The sequence below is a fragment of the Erpetoichthys calabaricus genome, chromosome 4, assembly GCF_900747795.2.
Source record: "Erpetoichthys calabaricus chromosome 4, fErpCal1.3, whole genome shotgun sequence".
NCBI classification, from domain to species: Eukaryota; Metazoa; Chordata; class Cladistia; order Polypteriformes; family Polypteridae; genus Erpetoichthys; species Erpetoichthys calabaricus.
The window spans coordinates 261,255,741-261,269,806 of NC_041397.2; the positions used below are offsets into that span (position 1 = coordinate 261,255,741).

Consider the following 14,066-nt stretch of genomic DNA (forward strand, 5'->3'; position numbering starts at 1 on the left):
TCCACATCCGAACTTTTAAAACCAAAGTATCGGCAAAAGTTCTTCTGTGTCATCATGTTCAACTTTATCGTCTGCTACAGCTTCAGTTTCAGAATGTTCTCTGTCCATTTTCACCGTTCAATACCTCCACTAACGCATGTACTCCACTGCATGTTTAGCAGTACAGCAGTGAAAAAGGCCCCCCCTTAAACGGTTTCCTGCTGCGCCAGGTTCCGAACGTTGTTTAGGCTATTTAAACCAGTGTTGTAGTTTAAAAAATCTAATATAATAACAAAAATAAAAAATGGTTTTTGGTATGAACCGGTATACCGCCCAGCACTACTGTGAATATTTACTCAGTGGAAGGCAATGGCAGACAATCTTTAGGAGATTGATAAAAACTTCCAAATTTACCTTATTCTAAGGGTGTACTCACACTAGGCATGTTTGTTCTGTACCATCTCCAAGAAAGATTGACCCCCCCCCCCCCTCACTACTCCCCCGCTGACCTGCACTCAAACTGCGCTTAATGTTCTGGGCCCGGGCCCGCTTTCATCATGACCATGCAACTTTCTGTAAAGCCAAAACAAGATCTGAACACGGTGTGACTGCATGGATATCAAAATGTTTTTATTTATTTTGTGGTTGTTTTGGATTCATGTAGGGCAGGATAATGCTCTACCATCTTACAGATTTATTGAGTGTGCAGCACAGCATTTTGCTGTTAATCATGCTGCACATACAAGAAGATTTTTATGGTGACAAATGATGTTAAGGGAGGAATTTACAGCTTCTCTTGCCAACTACAATTCATGTTCATATGTAAAGTGATAATAAAAACCTGTTTTTACTAGAAAAATAAAGATATTGAATGAAATGAGAACTGCACTATCTGACTTGTTGCATCACTGACATGTCTTTTTTTTTGTGCTCAGGCACGTTTGGCAATCACACTGTTCCTGAATGCTGTGCTTGGGCCCACCACTTCCAAGAAGGGCAGGGCACGGTACGGTACGGTACGGTTGACTTGGCACGGAGTGATCACACTAGTCAAACAAACTATACTTTGCAGGGTTACATGCGGACAAACAAGCTCGGGCACGGAACGTATTGTCAGTGTGAGTACACCCTTAATCAGGTTTCCAAACCTTAAGGATATGTGGGAAAATGGATGGCTCTTTCTTTATAATATCATTAAACTTGTACTTTAATTCAATATATACTATAAGTTCATTGGTGACACTAAGTTGGACTGGTATGAGGACGTATGGGTGTGTGAGCAAGCAAGTCAGCCAGCCCTGCAACACACTGGCACCCCGTTTACAACTAGCCCCTGGCAACGATGCCCAAATTGATTCTGGCATATATTGTTGTCAATCCTTTAGCAAGCATCTTGACAAGGCTGCCCTTGGAGCCAATATGCTACTGTAGTTGCCAATGAGTTTTGGACATCCTACATGATTTGCTTTCAGCTGGTTTGATCTTGTGCTATCGCCTTGGCCACCGTTAGGCTGAGTCAATGTCATTTGAGATCATCCTCAACTTGACTTGCCCAAGTTTCCTTAGGTTGACTTTATTGTACCTTCCAGTTTGTGTGACAATGCGGGTTCTGCTCCATGCTCCCATCGTTCCTACGAGAGCCCTGAACCTGACACCGTCGGTAATGTCACCGATGAGCTTGGCAGTGAGGCACAACAAATGAAGCAAGGGGATTGTGCAAATGTGCTTTTATTAAAACACCAACAAAACAACAATCAAAAACAAAGTGTTCAAACAAATAGTGCAGTGCTTCATATATCCATAAATAAATAATCCCATAAAAACAGAGGTGAAAAGTGGAGGTAAAAACAACAATAAATAAATCCATTAAAACAAGGTTAAAACAACAGCTGGAAGCAGTCTCTTTAAAAACAAAGCCTGGTGCCTTCTTTTTACCTGACAGCTCCCCTGCTTCTCCCATCAGACTTCTCAACAGGGGAGTCGCCCTGCCTGCAGCTGACCTTCTCTCCACTCAACTGGTCTGGAGGCTTCCCAATCCCTGGCTTTGGTTGCACTCCCTCCTGACCGAGACTTGGTTTCCTCCAATGGCCAGGACACTCACGTTGGGGAATCCATCAACCAAGCCTCCCGACTCCCGCTGTCTTCCATGGTGAGCCATCCTTCTGCCGGTCACACCCGCTCCTCACAATGCTCAGCGGGAGTGGCCAATACCAACTTCCCTAGGTGTCGGCTAAACAACCCTGCTAGGGCTCACTGTCCAGCTGCCTATGAGCGCTCGCTCGCTCTCTCTCTCTCTCTGGCTTTCTCCTCGCTTCTTCCAGCTTTCTTCCTCACTCCTGGAACCTCCGTTTCTTTCTTTATTTTTTCTTCATTCTCCTCTGCTAGTCACCTCACGCTTCTATATATTACGGGGACATGGATCAGCTGTGGCAATCAGCAGCTCCCGGGAACAATTACGGATGCGGATGACTCCTCACCTGTGCACTTAAGTGAGGTTCACCGGCATCACGAATTTCCCAGGAACCACTCGGCCACACACCACCACGTCCCTTCATTAAGCCGCGAGTGCGGAGATTATTTATTTTAAAAACTGGCCCTCTTGACAAGAGCTGTGGACCCACCATACCACAGGTTGTTGCATGGTTTCTCCATAACAGTCAGTAAAGGAATCAGATGTCATCGATTCTGCACAGATGGCCAAACCACCGTAGTCTTCTTTCCAAATTTTCTCGACTATTCATGGTTGTTGGAGGCATCACACACATTCACTAAGCAAATTAGGAACACCCATATACCTGTTTATTCATCCAATCATCAAATCAGTCAATCATGAAGCAGCAGTGTAATGCACAAAACCATGCTGATATAGGTTAGGAGTGTGACAGTGCAGGTTAGCTCCATGCTTTAGGAGTCTCTTGAACCCAGCACCGTCGATAAACGTAACCAATGATGAGCCAGAGAAAAGAGGACACTCACACAGCAAGGGGTAGGTGTATAAGTGAAATAGTGCTTTTATTAAAATAAAGTCAAACAAAAAGTACTTCAAAAGTGCAGTGCATCCATCCATCCATTCGTGAAAAAATAATCCAGTAAAAACGAACAGTGTCCATGTGGAGGTTAAAAACAATTAAAAAAATAATCCATTAAAAACAAGGTTAAAACTCGCAGGCCCCAATGGTGCCTTCTACAAGCAGACGTCTCCTCAACTTACATTATACAGGATCTGGCAAATAAGGAGATACCCCACACAAACAAGTGTGGTCAACCATTATAACCAGGCACAGGTCCCCATTGCCAGGTCCTTGGCAACCGTGGGGCGCTATGCTAAGCCATGCACATGTCCCGCCACCTGTCCCTTGGCATTTGCAGGAGACACTGCATGTTGGGTCTCTGCTAATCCCTGGCAATTGCTCAAAATGAGCGCCCCTTCTTCAGCCTTAAACTCCTGCAGCCCTGAGGCTCACTCCCAACCACCTGCCTTCATTCACTTCAGCCAGGCTCCTTTCTCCTGTCTGTCTCCCAGTGCTACCTCTCCTTTCTCTTTTAACCTCTGTTCCGTCCTTTATCTTTTCTTAACCACCCAATGCATTGCAGGCTCCATTGATACCCGGCTACTCTAATGGGGCAAGTGTGAACAAGCCACTCCCTCCAATGCAATAAGAAGGCACCTGACTGACACTCACATTCGCACATGCCTTCACAATCAGTCAGACACCCCCATCTGTCCCAGGAGCAAAGTGCATTCCAGCACCCACCAGATTAGAGCATGTACTTTTGCAGAGTGTGATTATTTATTTAAAACCAGCACAGCACCACAGACCATATATCACAAGACGTTTCAGTTAATGTTCACATGCACCACCAGAATGGGGTAAAAAAATGTGACCTCAGTAATTTCAACCATGGAATAATTGTTGGTGCCAGACAGTCTGGTTTGAATAGTTTTGTAAATGCTGATCTCGTGGGATTTTCACATGCAAAAATCTCTAGTTTACTCAAAATAGTGTGAAAAGCAAAAAACATCCAGTGAGTGGTGGTTTTTCAGACAGAAATGCCATGATGATGACAAAGGTCAGAGGAGAATGGCCTGACTGGTATGAGCTAACAGAAAATCTACAGTAACTCAGATAACTACTCTGTACAACTGTGGTGAGCAGCAAAGCATCTCAGAATGTACATGTTCAACCTTGAGGCAGATGGGCTACAATAGCAAAAAAAAAAAAACATGTTGGGTTCCATTCTTCTGCACCAGGACCTGAAAGCTGAGGCTGAATTGGGCAAACACTCGCCAAAACTAGAGACTTGAACACTGGGAAAAAAAAGTAGCTTGACCTGATGAATCTTGATATCTGCGGATGGAACACAGATGGTAGGGTCTAAACTTGGTGCCAACAGCATAAATCAATGCACCCAAACTGCCCTATATCAACTGTCCAGGATGGTAATGGTGTAATGGTGCATGAAATGTCTTCTTGATAAACTTCAGGTCTGTTAATATCAATCAATCATAGCTTGAATGCCACAACCTATTTCAGTACTGTTTTTGGCCATGTGAATCTCTTCAGTGGCTTTCCCAGTCACTGGATCTGAATCTGAACACCTTTGGGATGTAGGCAGAATGGGAGATTCCTTGCATGATGTGCAGCTGACGAATACGCAGAAACTGTGTGATGCAAACATGTCAACATGGACCAGAATCTCAAAGGAATGTTTCCAATATCTTGTGGTATTGTGTGTATAGCATTCCTTATAATTTGCTCAGCAAGTGTATACACCGATCTTCCACAGCATTAAAATCACCTGCCTAATATTGTGTAGTTCCCCCTTGTGCCAGCAGCTCTAACCTGTCAAGGCATAGGCTCCACAACACCTCTAAAGGTGTCCTGTGGTATCTGGCACCAAGATGCTAGCAGCAGATCTCTTATATCCAATAACCTGTGAGAGGAGACCTCCATGGATCCGACTTGTTTTTCCACCACATCCTTTGTATACTTTATCGGATCGAAATCTGGGAAACTTGGAGGACAAGCCAACACCTTAAACTTTTGCTCATGTTCCACAAACCATTTCTGAACAATTTTTGCACTGTTGCAGTGTATCTTATGATGCTAAAAGAAGCCACAGCCATCAGGGAATACCACTGCCATGAAGGGGTGTACATGGTCTACAAAAATCTTTAGGTAGGTGGTATATATCAAAGTAACACATCAATGCCAGGACCCAATGATTCCAAGCAGAATATTGCTCAGAGCATCACACTGTCTCTTCCACCTTGCCTTTTTCCCGTAGTGCATTGTGCTACCATCTCTTCCCCAAGTAAACGATGCACATGCACCCTGATCTAAAAGAAAACAATTATCTGATTAGACCACCTTCTCCCTTTGCTCCATGGTTCACTTGCTCACACACCCATTGTAGGCACAAGTATATATGGGCAGTCTAACAGGTCTGTGGCTACATAGCCTCATAAACAGCAAGCTGCAATACACTGTGTGTTCTAACAACTATCTCTCTTGGCCAACATTAAGTTTTTGGTACTTTTCTATTATTGTGACGCAAATCAGTGGGGTCGCTGCCCCGGTTACTTAATTTTAAATTATTAGACTGGCCTACCCCAACCACAAATACTAACCTTAAAGTTAGGGGGGGTGGAGCATAGTTACCTATAGGTCCCTAATGTTACTGTCCCCTTTGCGTGCGCCACCACCATCTACCCAAAGCACCATGATGTTCCAACAATGATGGATGGATTAAAAGCCAGAAGTCTGTATGACCATCAGCATCAAGTGACTCCGTGAAAAGCCCGAACTACAAAGAGGACTATTTAATTTATGTTAGGTAGAATGCCCAAAGGGGACTGGGCGGTCTCGTGGCCTGGAACCCCTACAGATTATTTTTTTCTCCAGCCTTCTGGAGTTTTTTTTTGTTTTTTCTGTCCACCCTGGCCATCGGACCTTACTCCTTTCTATGTTAATTAATGTTGTCTTATTTTAATTTCTTATTTTGTCTTTTATTTTTCTTCTCTTCATTATGTAAAGCACTTTGAGCTACTTTTTGTATGAAAATGTGCTATATAAATAAATGTTGTTGTTGTTGTTTGGGTGCCTAATCTTAAAAATGATAATACGATTTGCATCACGATAATAGAAAAGTACTGTTTTTCAGCAATTATGTGGAAGTAGGTATGGACCAGATGGGATAGTCTTCACTCCCCTTTCTCTGACCACGTTTTGGTAGGTTCTAATCACTGCATACTGTGAACACCACAAAAGACCTATCATTTTGGAGATGCACTGACCCAATCGTCTAACCATCACACCTTGGCACCTGTCTATTTCGATCAGATCCTTACACTTTCCCATTTTTCCTGGGTCCAACACATCAACTTCAAGAACTGATTGTTTGCTTGCTTCCTAATACATCCCATCCCTTGACAGGTGTTATATTATAACAAGATAAATCAACAATATTCACTTCACCTGTCAGAGGTTTTAATGTTGTGGCTGCTGCCACTGATCAGTGTATAGTATCTTTTAAATAAAAGACAGGCAGGAATGCATGGAAACCCTGAGTGACTTGCCTACTCTAACTGCAAGATGAAGAAACTGTAGGCTCATTTGCTCACATACGTATACAGACACCAACTAACTGGTGTAATGATATACATTAGCAGTACATCTAAAAGAAGAGAAAAATTAATCTAAAAGACTAATAATTTTACACGTAATTTCCATTAATGGCAACAACACCATTTGCTAGTTTCCTGTAATAAGTAAAATTAAACAATTTAACGAGATTTCAAGATTATGTCGGCAGTTCCATCCTATTCCATGATAAAGGGGGCTAATTGGAGCAGTCCAGTAACAGAAAAAAAAAACAACAAAAACACAACCAAGTCTCTTCAAGAGAACAGCAAATATTGGAAATGCCTAATACATGAGAGAATGCAAGTAGCAGGTCAGGCATTATATATCATTTAGGCTGTCAATCAGTCCGTTTAATATCAAGTGTAGAAAAATTAATTTTGATGTATAACTTCAACACAAACCGCGTCAATTCAGTCGCTGAACCAGTAAGTAATCGAGGAAAGCCAACTAAACGAGCCTCTTCAGAGGGAGCTTCGAGTCTCAGGCGTTTGCAGGGAGGGGCGTTAAACACTAAAATCAAGCTCTAACAAATACTATTTAAAAACAAATACGTGAATACAATAGAAAGAAAGACATCTGCACTAATATGCTTTGGAGACAGAGCCACCCTGACGACACAGACACCGGCCTGAGGCGGTGAATGTTCACAGGAGCAGCCGGTATTTCCATTGGTAATTTGCATGACCACGCCTCCAAAGCAAACCTCGCACCAATGTTTTCTATGCCGCTCCCACTTTAAGATATGAATGTATCTACGGATTCAACACAACTTTCCAAAGTCGTACGCCCTACTAGGGCACCAAAATAACTGGAACCTATAAAATGCAGAACTATTAATAACTACCTCGTATGGCTAAAAGGTACAGCGAGATATCTAATGTTGTTACACTACAGTGACAAAACAATACACACAGCAGAAAGAGCGTGTCTCGTTTCTGGTAGAGCAACTCCCGGCTGACAGTCCTCTTTGCGAAACAAGGACTGTGGCGTCTTTTTTTTTTGGCTCCTCTGTACCTTAGCAGATTGAGCCACATTCCTTCGCCCGGATTTATTAACCCCTTTTGCCGAGTTCGGGTTCTCGTATCGCCAAATTGCATCCTGTCAATAACGGGTACATTCAGGAGCCGACCCAGGGCAGCACAATTCACGACAGAACGCTGGTGTAATTTAGCGCTTTCTGGACAGTGAATGAAACTCACATCTGTGTTGTGAGATCAGACGAGCTCCCCTAAGCACTTGGATCGAACTCGAGTTTTTCTTATTTTGAAGATCGAGGTGGAGGGGGCGATCAATGTCCGAAAGAGCCGCAACAAAGTAACATAGGACGCTATCAGTGCATTTACATGCGTCTGTCGCTGCGGTTGCGGTCCTGAGAAAATGTTTGATGAAATGCAAAAGACTGGGTTGTCGTGACGATCTGATGATTGAGAAAGTTTGGTTATTTTAACCAAATAAAGTTTTGATCCCTTATTTTTTAGATAATTTTTTCAAATGCGCTTTCACTTTCTACGTGACTTACCAAGCAAACCACGCAATGGTTGATTCACCGTGCCTGGCCGCGCCACCCCTCCCCTCTCCCTGTAGCGCCCGCCCGCCCGGATGCATACCTGTACTAATAATCTCCTAGCCTCGCGCAATACTAGGAAACTCCCCGGCTCCTCCATCGGCCTGCCTGTGCTTTCGTGTGTCTTTTCTTTCTTTCTCTCGGTACAGCAACGTTAACAGTAAAAAACAAACTCTCATATCAAAAACTACCACACGTGAATTCACATTCAAATACAAGGAAAGGTAGAACACATTGGTCAATGCCGCTTTTCCTCTCACTGTTTCAAAGCGAATATATGATAATCAAAATAAGCCGGTACCCTTAAGTAAATTATGAAAAGGATGATATGATTCACAGCTCATTAGTCCATTAACATCTCTGCTTTTTCTACTTGCGTTTCGGCAACAGCTCTACAGCAGTGGCAGCGGTGAGAAAAATCAAATAACGCCCAGCCTCACAAACTCAGTTTACTAGCACAGGGACGAGCAACCATAAGCCGGCAAGCGAAAGCATTCCTGCCCACTTCCATTATTAAATAGGGTAAAACAGTGCGGTTCAAGCAGTAACTTTAACTCGGTCGTAAGAGGAGTGGTGCATATAAAAACCAAAGAAACCCGAAAGACCTCGGAAGGGACTCAGACACACGTACGCGACGCAATTCGCGTCTCCGAAACTCACCTTTATAAAATGCGCTCATCTGAAACATTCCCAGTCATTTCCCACAGGAAAACGATATGCATGTGTGTATACATAAATCGAGCAGCAGAGCACACAGGACACACGACTAACCCGGATAGAAACCGCACGGATCGATTTTTACACAGAAAGTAAGGGGGGGCAGCACTCGAAACAAGAAACACCGTGTGTCGCTAGTAATGGCCGCTAGGGTGCACTGTCACTGAGCGAGGCGGGGAAGCTCTGATAGCTAAATATACTACCGCACTATAATTTGAGCTCCGAACGCGATCGGAATATATCAGCTATACTATAAGCCTAGTTTTTTTGGCGGTTATAATGCAGTAAACAAAAGTTATCTATTCTAACTCATATCAACATCTGATCTATTATTACCAGCACTAAATTAGTAAATCAACAACTTTCTTTGTACAACAGAAATTAAAAATGCTATTAGTAAAACAGAACATGCTCAAGTCACAAGCAACATCGACTTTAATACTTAACGTGTGTAAACAATCGTGTAATACTGATCTGTAAAAACGGAAGCCCGAACTTTCCGATTGCTTTCATAATTAATTACACAATTTCTTTTTTAGCGTCCTTTTTATTCTTATCTGTATAGCAGCTTTCGGGAAGGAATGATCAATTTACGTGGACAACTAACAAGTAAAGCTTTAAGCATGTATGGAGTACAGACCGATTATGTAATTAGGTAACCAATAGTTAGTACTAGGGTGTTGTACCTTGTTAGCCATTATGAATGTGGTGAAAAGTCAAGCAAAATGACACATTTTATTGTCTAACTAAAAAGATTACAAAATTCAAGTTTTCGAGGCAACTCATGCCCCTTCTTCAGGTAAGATGTAATCAACCAGTAGTTGTAAGTTAATGTGTTAGATTTTAACCAGTGACCGTATTGTATTCACATTGACATTCGTGTTTGATAATGTCTTTTAAAAGAAACCACTAATTCTAGTCCATTTCTAAAATAAAAACTACTTTCTGTTCCCTCGCCAAATATCATATAAAGCACAAACCTATTCATATATTTGTATCATCTAACCGCGCCTGATCCACATGATCCAGTTTAAGTTGGAATAAATCTAACTGGGGAAAAAACATCAAAAATGTATTTTAGCTCTCCAAAAAATCACAACACTCACTATATCTATTTAAAAGCTTTAGTTTTATACATTATTTTATTCTCAAATCAGTTTAGTCCAATTAAGGGTCTAGGGAATCCAGAGTCTATCAAAGCAGCACTGGTAACAAGATTGGAAATGGCATTGGATTGGGCATACATACTGCCAACCTAGACTTAAGAACATAAGAAATTTGACAAATGAGAGGAGACCATTCAGTCCAATCATGCATGTGTGTTTAGCTAATAGCTAAGCTGTCCCTATATCTCTTCTATAATTTTCTTAAAATTGAGAAGAGAGTTGCCAGTCAATGTAACCTGCATATCTTTTGAAATGTTGGAAGAAAGACCACACAGCCAGGAGAAGAACATTCAGACTTCACATGGAAAACATCCAGTCGCTGGATTCAATCGCAAGCTGCCAAATCCATCAGTCAGCAGCACTACACTCTGCCAAACTGTACCAACTACATTATAACAATACAGAAATTATAGTCTTGCCAAAGAACATTTGAATTTTTGTAGCCTTTTAAAAAGCTTAATTTTTACTCTTTATAACAAATATGGAGTAAGTAGAATCTGTTATTTTTTATGCCAGTGGAGCAATTCTAAGTACAAATTGTTTGCTTTTTTATGTCAGGGGAGTAATTCACTCCTGAAATAGATGTAACATTAAAAGAAAATTGTATATTTATAATGCAAATACAAGCATATCATTAAATTAAAAACTAAAGTAAAAACAAAAATATAGACAGATTCCTACGGCCAACAAGACATAGATAGATAGATAGATAGATAGATAGATAGATAGATAGATAGATAGATAGATAGATAGATAGATAGATAGATAGATAGATAGATAGATAGATAGATAGATACTTTATTGCATGACTCAAACACAATATAGACAGACAATTTGTTATTGGATGGCAGCAGTGGTAGCAGTCTTTTTTAACTCAAAATGTTGGTCAAAAGTTATATTACTATTTGAAATTAACCAACTCCTTAATTGGACCTCCTTTATTGCTGTGTCTATTTCAGTAAATATTACTATTATTGCTTTCTTAGACCACTACACTTTTTTAGTCTTATCAGTTTTTGCCATACCATCCTTTTCTACATGATTCTTAAAAACACAAAATATTTGATAAACAGAAACCTATTTGAGTGATACATAATTTAGAATTGGCTCCAGCAGACCCCTATGACCCTGTAGTTAGGATATAGCGGGTTGGATAATGGCATGGATAGAAAATGGATGGACATAATTTAGAAGCCATTTAAACCAGTGTACACTTGTAAAATTGATCAGATAACTGATAAGATCAAACAAATCAGGATTGAACAATTCCTATAACCTCAAAAACAATTCATCCGTGTGATATTTTTGAAGAAAACAAAAACTCATCAAGAAAGCACATAATAGTAAAATCAAGGATAATAATATAACAACAGGTTCTGTCACTGGTCAAAGTAGGTGCTGGTTGTTGTAACAAAAAGTCTGAAATCACTATTTTGGTCTCTAGAACAAAATGTGGTTGTCTCTACCCAATAATATGTGGCTCCTAATGTCTTTACCATTTGTCATTTGTCGGTGGCTTTCTGTCAGGATCAGCTTTTTAGGAGCAAGCTGAAGCCCCAATACCCATAAGTATACCCTTTTTAATGTACATGCAGCATAGGCCTAGGACAAGCATCACAGTGGTGCTATGTCACTGACAGTGCCTGATTTTCTCTTTCTCTTTCTCTCTCTCAATTTAAATATGGCTTTGCTTTTTACTTCATTTAATTTTTTTATCTAAATTTCATCCTAAATAAGATGCACATTATTTTATTTTCTTGTTTATTCTGTTGTGGTCCTACTGGGTTTATAAATCAAGTTGTAATTGTGCCTCAGATGAAAAAAGATTTATAACTTGAAGATTCTATTTTTACTTCAGAAATTGACACTTTCATCCAAGGTGACCTAAAATCACAGGCACCTAGGTCATTTGTTTTCATATTTTTACGCTATGAGCATTTAGTTGAGATGACTTACTCAGGGTAACAATAGATCAGTTGTAGGGACTAAATTTGCAGTTGAAATTGACATTTAATACAGTGTTGAATAATAAAGTCTTTCCCTATAAATACATTGTAACTGAAGAGAACACCCCCGCACAAATGGAATAATCTCAAAGACGCTCAAATTATAAAAGAAAAAGTACATCTTCTCAGAAAATGACAGCCAAAAGAGGAATTAACAAAGGTTTGAGGTTCAGACACCCATAGCACTGCACTGTTCTCTGCTGTCAACTGAAAAACACCAGTCAATTGTCTTTCCTTCAGCCTGTGGCACCTGACTTTTCACTATGCAGATACCTAGAGGATACTCTTTACAGTGGCAGGGCCAACTAGAGGCACCTGCCTAATCATATAGACCAGTGGGGTTTTTCCTGCCCTTTGAATTGTCTATTTTTACCATTTTACTCATCATGCCCTTGCCAAGTTGAGCATCTCCTTACACCATTCTTTCATTTTCTAAACTCACCAGTTCTAATACAGGATTGCATGAATTGGATCTGATTTCACCAGTAATACCTACAGGGTAGACGATACAGGAAACCAGTGATTTGCAAGATATGCAAACACATACACACATAAATACGCTTGTTCACTCATACTGAGACAGTTAAGAGATGCCAGTAGTCCCCACAGCATGTCGTTGGGTTATGAGAGATAAAAGAGACTCCATAAAGCAAATGCACAAACACATAGAAAGAATCCACAAACTATGTTTAGAAGAGAACCTGGAACTGAAGTGGCCTTCTACTGCTGCACTGCAGCAGCAGGATAGCATTTTTCCATCAATTAATTAATCAATCAATTTTCTGAATGACTCTTTCACCATCACAGAGTTGCCAGCACTTAACTGGGGAAATTTCATAAGTACTTTAGACACAATGAATGAACTTGATAACTCTGGGTGGGATGCCTGTTCGTTGCAGGGCACAGTCATGCACAGACTCATATTTATCACCAATTTATCATCACCTGTCAACCCTACATGCACATCCTTTGGATGTGGGTGAAGAATGAAGTATTTGATGAAAACCTGTGCAAACTCCAAACTGATAGATTGATCAGGAACTTTAACCAGGGAGTCTGAATATGTGCAACAGCAGAGTTAATCATTGTTACAGAATGCTGCCATATATATTAATCAATTAATCAATCAAGCAATCCATCAATCAGTTTTTTATATACTTGCAGCAGCTATCCTAGCATGAAGAAAGAATATAAAGCCTTGAAAACAAATGTACTTGGTAGTGAATTAATGGGTAGACAGCATGGCCAAGTCATCATAACTTGATCATAAAAGAAATATAAATAGGGATGAAAGATCCTAAATGCTACAGGCAAAAGATTGATTTTCAGTTATAACTTTCACATTAATGACAAATGAACCCTCAGAGACACTTCTGGGTAATCGACTGCATTCGAGATTTTACATTTTATTGTTAATACAGTATTGAATTACAGCAGATTTAATGCATTTTTTTTGACATTGACCAACAGACTTTTTAATGTCAAAAGGAAAATATATCTCTGCAAAGTAGTCTAAATTAATTATTATTTGAAATCACAAAATAATTGATTGCATAAGTATTCAATGCCTTCAAGTGAGTTTTCAGTAGATGGACCTTTGGCAACCATGACAGGCTTAAGTCTGCTTAGAATGACTGCATCAGGGATTCCTCCAGGAATTCCTTGCATTTTGGCTTATTCCGTATACCATCTACTCTCATAAGCTATGGAATTTTTTATTTAATATATGATAATCTTTTACAATTTATTAAAAGTATTTATATAAACATATTTATTCTGTATATATATATATATATATATATATATATATATATATATATATATATATATATATATACTGTATATATACAGTTAGGTCCATAAATATTTGGACAGAGACAACTTTTTTCTAATTTTGGTTCTGTACATTACCACAATGAATTTTAAATGAAACAACTCAGATACATTTGAAGTGCAGACTTTCAGCTTTAATTCAGTGGGGTGAACA

At 40.0% G+C, this 14,066-nt stretch overlaps 1 protein-coding gene across 2 annotated transcripts in view; it reads right to left on the reverse strand.

The window, feature by feature from the left end:
- The window catches only part of vangl1 (VANGL planar cell polarity protein 1), a 248,644-nt gene extending 239,633 nt beyond the window's left edge, over positions 1-9,011 (reverse strand). The window contains exon 1 of one of the 2 annotated variants that reach the window (XM_028800716.2): positions 8,851-9,011. The gene's annotated coding sequence lies outside the window, so the exon portion shown is untranslated. Of the gene's footprint in view, positions 1-8,491; positions 8,668-8,850 lie in introns of those variants that run through there. The other variant, XM_028800717.2, reaches the window with a different exon arrangement.
- Positions 9,012-14,066: the final 5,055 nt, after the last annotated feature.